The following is a 6,552-nucleotide window of genomic DNA, read 5'->3' on the forward strand; positions in this document are numbered from 1 at the left end:
TAGAAAATAGACAATCAAAGAAAATCAATAAGTCAAGAGTTTGCTCTTTGAAAAATAATATAATTACTAAATATCAAGATAAAAATATTACTAAAAACAAGAATAAATAAAGACATTTTTTAGACATTAAAAAGTAAGGAAATAGTTTGAACAACTTTTATGAATGAATTTTACAACATACCTAAATTGTAAAAAATCATATGAAAGATTCAAATTAACAAAATCAATACAGAAAGAAATAGAAAATATGAATAGCCCCATATATTATAAAAAATTAAATTTCTTATTTAAGATTTTTCTCAGAGAAAACTTCAAATTTAAATGATTTCACTGGTGAATACTATCAAACATATGAGAAAGAAACCCTACCAATCTTGAGCATACTCTTTCAGAAAATAGAGGAGAATTGTATGTTTTTCATACATTTTTTAACTCAATATTCAAGCCTTAACATATTAAATCATGTAAAGATACTACAAATAAAAGAATTACAGACCAATGTAACTCATGAATACAGATGCAAAAATCCTTAGCAAATATTAGTGAATCAAATTCAGCAATACATAGAAAGATAATATAGCATTTCCAAGTAGGGCTTATTCTAGAAATTCAACATTGGTTTAGGGTTAAATTTTAATTATCGAAATTCACCACCTTAATAGTATAAAGGAGAGTAACTAGATGATCACTTTAAGAAATGATCCTGGATTGGTTATAATTGCAAAATGTGTCCAGACAAATAAAAGCACAGACAACCTTTCATACCTTTGGGGGTACCAGTGTGGATTGGAGCAGAAGGATGATTCTCAGTCCCTCAGACTTAGAACCAAAGCAGCAGAGTGAATGAGACAGTAGACCTGACATACGAGAATATATAAATGTGTTTACATATCTCTTTAAATACAATGCAAGAGTAATTAATTAAATCTAACATTAGTAATTAGTAATTAACATTAAAACTTAATTGTAGTAATTTGAGTTTTGCGTGTGTATATGTGATTTCCAGAATTTCAAAATTGGACACATGTCACTTTTTTTAAGTTAGGGGAATTACCCAATAAGGTCATTTTAAAAAGAAGAAACAGAATAGAAATGAGGATAATTAATACTGACAGGATAGAAAACTTTTTATCAGGGTTTACACATTTCTAAATATCCCTTAAGCGCACACACACACACACACACGCACGCACACACACACACACACACACACACCACTGTGGTTATGAATCACTTTCTGTCTATAGGGACAAAAAAAGGTTACCAATGTAGCCCTTAGCAGAGCCACAGACAGGTAGTTTGATATTAAAAGGGCTGATAGTCCTCAGAGAGAAAGCATAGGGTCTGTGTCACCATCACAGTGTAAGACCACACAAGGGAGACCCATGGAGATGTCCCTTCAGCCTGGTGTAAATAAAAGAGCCTGAGAAAGGCAAGGGAACTTACAGCATATTTAGCAAATAGCTTCTGCTAGTTCAGATCCAACTGCTCAAGTTTCTATTCATGCTGTGCTGAGAGATGTCAATAATCTGTAAAACATCCTCTTAATAGAATTCTCAGTTATCAGAGGCTATTGTTATATCCATTACTGATTGTCTTGAAAACCAAGAACAAATGACTCTCTCCTAGACCCCACAAGCATCATGTAAGCAGAGCCCTGACTTATATGCATGAGGAGAAAAAAAATTAAAGGGCTATTTTCAAGGTGTAAAACACAGCTGCCAAGCTTCCTATGACTAATTGTAGGTTGCCATTACAACCTTGCCATTGTAATTGTTTGGTTACTATATTTTCTCCCAGGAGAGATCCAAATTTATAAGACTAGGCATGTTTAACAGTAATGTCTCTGAAAAAGGAATTAAAGGTAGGTGCCATGAAACTTGAGAGGAGGGAGGATAGCAAAAATAAATTAGTCCTTGGGAGTCTGCTTTAAAAATAACTCTGTGATCAATACTTTTTCTGATAATGTTCTTTGAAAGTTTAATTATTTATTTTGAGAGAGAGAGCAAGCAGGGGAGAGAGAGAGAGGGAGAGGGAGAATCCCAAGCAGGCTCCCCTCTGTCAGCGCAGAGCCCTATGTGAGGCTTGACATCACAAACCATGAGATCACAACCTGAGCCCAAATCAAGAGTTAGATATTTAACTGACTGAGCCACGTAGGTGCCCAATAATCTTTTTATTTCTATCAAACCAAAAAAGCAATTGATCCCTCTGTAACTAAAGTTAAATAAGGTTTTCAGCGATGTAAACTAGAAACAGCCTTTTGTTTTCATTTGTTTCCTCCAAAGATGTGATTCTGAAGGGAGAGCTAGAACTGGTTTTTGTCTCATGTCCATGAAACATTTTTATTGAGTAAAATTAACGCAAAAGGATGTCAAACAGCAACTCTGACCGCAATCCTGCGCTAAATGAATATGTTGTACGCTTGACATCTAACACCGAATTCCACTAGTCCTCACACCATTCTCCATTTAAAAAGACAACATCTGACTGTTTCTTGGAGTGATGGCAAATTCCACTTGGACACCTGCATGCCAGATGTGTGTAGCTACACATGCATGCTGCTATTCTGCAATATTTACCACCACAAACTGCTTTTCCCCTTTGGCTGAATTGAGAGCTAGAGCCATCAGAAAGCACCATGGCTCTTAAACAATTTTTTTTCTCATTACTCTTTTATCTGGTCATTCACATGTTTTCAGTTTTCCTTGTAACTCTATTTTTACATAACAGCTCTGATTCCAAATCCACAAGTCATCTCTTTTTCCCCTCGTTGAAAAAAATATTGAGAACTGGGGATTAATTGTGGCTTTTTCAATTTATTTTTATTTTTAAAATGTAGGCAGTGACAAATGGAGGGATATTAAGCTTCATTTTTCTGTTGGGTCAACCATAGGCAAAAGAACAAATAGATTTTTGAAGTTTTAATGAATCAACTCCAAATCTATTGAAAGTATTAGACCATGTCTATTTTTAAACATTATTTAATAGAAATAATCACTTTTTCATGTTTAGTGAGGGGTTGTTCTTTCTCACAGGTTTGGGCTTCGGGCTGGAAGGGAAAGTCACGCAGCAGATGGGCATTAAAAGTGGAAAGATCAAAGGGTGACATCACTGGAACTCAAGGTCTAGGAGTGGAGGGCCAGGTGGACACCAGAAGTATAAAGTTAATACGATGTTTTGCTGCTACCAGCAGGCAGGAAGACCAGAGCAAACACAGCTACACGTGCAGAAATCCTCTATCAGCTGTTGGTAATTTGCTTGGATTATCCCAAATGGCTTGCTTAAATCCATCTCATATAATATTACCATGCAAATCCATGGTAGTCCTTGTACCATATCAATGTGTTAAGTTTTAAAATGAGCTGTGAATCATGTGTCAAAGGTATTTAGGTAGTGCTGCTAGATAAGTCCCTTACTGGTGGCCAAGGACTAATTTTAGCACTGTCATTCTGTGGGTTTCATATTCAATATAAAATATTGAAATTGTTATTAATACAATAATAATAACAAACATTTATTGAACACAGTGTTGGGCACTAGTGTAAGCATTTTACATGTATTATGTCATTTAATGTTCACGAGTTTCACATGGTAGGTAGTAATGTTATACCCATTTTGAAGATAAAGGAGGAAAAAAGACTGAGAAGTAATTTCTTAAGATGATCTAGCTGGGAAATTGTGATATTGAAACCCAGGCTATTTTATTCGGAAATACCTGCAACCATAAGTGAAGGATTTTGGTTGGTACTATAGTTTGATGAGATTTGCATGGGATTTGTCTTACTAGTAGGTAGCAAGTCTTGCTTATTAATAATTATCATATACAAATTTCATTCAAAGTTATATTTTACTCAAGTAGAAAAATAGATCATGTCCTAGATTTTTGAATGTACTATTCTATTTTTTTCTTCACTTTAATATCAATAATATCCTGTTGGATTTAAGTTCTGATCCTCTCACTATCCTGGGATAAAGCCACTAAACTACTTAGAAAAGGTCACCAGGTCACCTTTGAAGTACGAGTTTTTAGCTAAAGAACATGTGTGTTCGTGATTAATTACTTATCAGAATGATATAGGCAGATGAGCTTTATGCAAATGAATTCTGAAATATTAATAATGGGAGTACACATTATTATTTATTCATTCATTCATTATTTCATTCAGTTATTCAACTATCCTCATAGCTATCTCATTGTCTTTTAAGTTCAAGTAGAATCCTTTCTGTGCCAAATGAAATTATCAAATTAAAATATTTTCCGATGAACAGTCATTCACCAATTACATATTATTACTTTGCCTCACATGTGATACTTGTAAATCTAACATAAAATATGTGCTAAATACCCCAAAGAAACAGATATATTTTGAAACTCAGAACTAATCATGGAAAAGAGGCATGATATATAAGTTAATGTTTTTCCTGACAACTGGTCAACTACACACATGGAATCCAGAAATAAATGTCTTTTATTTTAGCTTTACATTATTATTCTACACACCATGGAATCCACAGCAGATGGTAATATGTTACAACTTCAACCTGTTATTGGTCCTCAAGGGTAAAGACATTAGACTTAGAACAGTGAGTCTCCAGCTTTTGCATGCATTATATTGCTGGGCACAAGCCCCAGGGTTTCTGATTTAATAGGACTGGGATGGAGTCTGAGCGTTTATATAACTGACAAGTTTCTAGGCTATGCATTTGGTGCTTATTCAGGGACAACACCTTGGGAAACATTGGTTGAGCATATTGGGAAAACCCTTTCGATTATCTAAAGAAAATCTCCCTGCCATAGGTCTTCTGTCTCCTGTGATGATTCCCATTGTTTTCATTTTTTATTTTTGTGTGGTCCCTTCCAGCATATTTTCCTCCTCAAATCTCACTAATGTATCTCTTTTGGTGTTTGGTTTTAGGTTTGGCTTGTCATTCATTCAGTCCAGTCTTTTCCATTGCTGATGGCATATTGGTTAGGGGCTGTGGGAAATGCTCATGGTAGTCTAACCTCAAAGTAAAATAGCCACATTTTGACCCTGCCAAATCCAAATTTCTTTTATCATATTCACTCCAAATTATTGTGTCAGAAGAGTCAAAGGCCTCCTTATATTATTCTAGTCTGTTCTCCCTGGAATAAAATTAGAATGGGTTTTCCAGGTGGGCAGTGTGTGAGGACAACAGTTGCACAGTGGCTCTCCTGCTAAATGGGTATGCCCATGAGTTACAAAAGAGGTCCACTTTTGTCTTCCCAGTTTTAGCCTTCTAGGAAACTCCAGGGAAAGCCTGCTCATAGACATCCTTTGGTTTTCCTGAGCTAGAAGCACCTTGTCTTCGGTCCTGTCAGTCTTCACCAGTTACTGGCCTCTGCTGACAAAAGAGCACACCATCTTGCACCACTCTGCTCTTAACTTAAGCTCTCTGAGTACAGCTAGCTGGTATTCTTTCATGTTCTCAAAAGTACCTGCTTTACCAAAAGCCTTATGCAGGGACTTTGGGTATACTCATACTTCTGCCTTGGGATATTCTTACTTATACACATCGACCTAGTTACTATTTACATTCTTGTTATTTGTTTGTTTTCATCTCAACTCATACATTCTCATTGAGGCCCCAGACCTGAAAATTTGATCAGAAGTTCCTCTTTACCCTTTCTTTGTTCGTTGTACTCTTCCTTTATTTCACACACCTTAGGTGCGCCTGGGTGGCTCAGTCGGTTGGGCGTCTGACTTCGGCCCAGGTCATCATCTCACAGTACGTGAGTTCAAGCCCTGTGTCAGGCTCTGTTGACAGCTTGGAGCCTGGAGCCTGCTTCAGATTCTGTGTCTCCCTCTCTCTCTCTGCCCCTCCCCAGCTCGTACTCGCACTCTGTCTCTGTCAAAAATAAATAAACTTAAAAAAATTTTTAAGAAAATAATTAATGTGCAACAGATACTAGTTTGACTGAAGGCATTGTTGATGTCGTTCAAGGATCCCTCAGGATGGGTAGCATGGAAATGGGGATACAGTTTCTCATTGCCTACTCATAAGTTTATGCACTCTCATAAACCATGAAAATACACATATTGGAGGTCTGGGACAAGTCCACACAATTGGGAAGCTAGTCTCATTAACAAATATGGCATCATGTCATGATAGCAGCTGAGAATGCTTTTCTAATGAAAACAACCAATTATGTTTTTATACCTGCTTGCACTACAGTGTCTCTCTTAGACTTACATTATTCTCTTAAGACTTGTGTGAATTCCATTTTTTTCTGTTACTCTATGTTCCCAATCTGAGTTACTGGATTTGAGCTTTGGATGTAAATTTTTTTTGCTCCCATTCTTATATTGGAGTGTTTATAACTGAGGCCTTCTACTTAATTTTTCCCAGTTTTTCTGCTCTAAGTTCTATCTTGTTACTTATCTTTCAGTGTTATTTCTGTTCATAATTTGCTTTTCTCTTTTTTGTCTTCTACTTAACAAGCATGCATCCTTCAACTATCAAGCCTTCCTCAAGAAGAATCTTTTCTTTCCATGAGGTACACAAAACAATATGTGAAACTTCAGGAAC

At 36.0% G+C, this 6,552-nt stretch overlaps 1 long non-coding RNA gene across 1 annotated transcript in view; it reads left to right on the forward strand.

The window, feature by feature from the left end:
• Positions 1-3,409, forward strand: part of LOC109499001 — a 96,915-nt gene extending 93,506 nt beyond the window's left edge. The window contains exon 4 of the long non-coding RNA XR_006596814.1: positions 3,039-3,409. This is a non-coding gene — a long non-coding RNA (uncharacterized LOC109499001). The remainder of the gene's footprint in view (positions 1-3,038) is intronic.
• Positions 3,410-6,552: the final 3,143 nt, after the last annotated feature.

The sequence above is a fragment of the Felis catus genome, chromosome B1 (assembly GCF_018350175.1).
Source record: "Felis catus isolate Fca126 chromosome B1, F.catus_Fca126_mat1.0, whole genome shotgun sequence".
NCBI classification, from domain to species: domain Eukaryota; kingdom Metazoa; phylum Chordata; class Mammalia; order Carnivora; family Felidae; genus Felis; species Felis catus.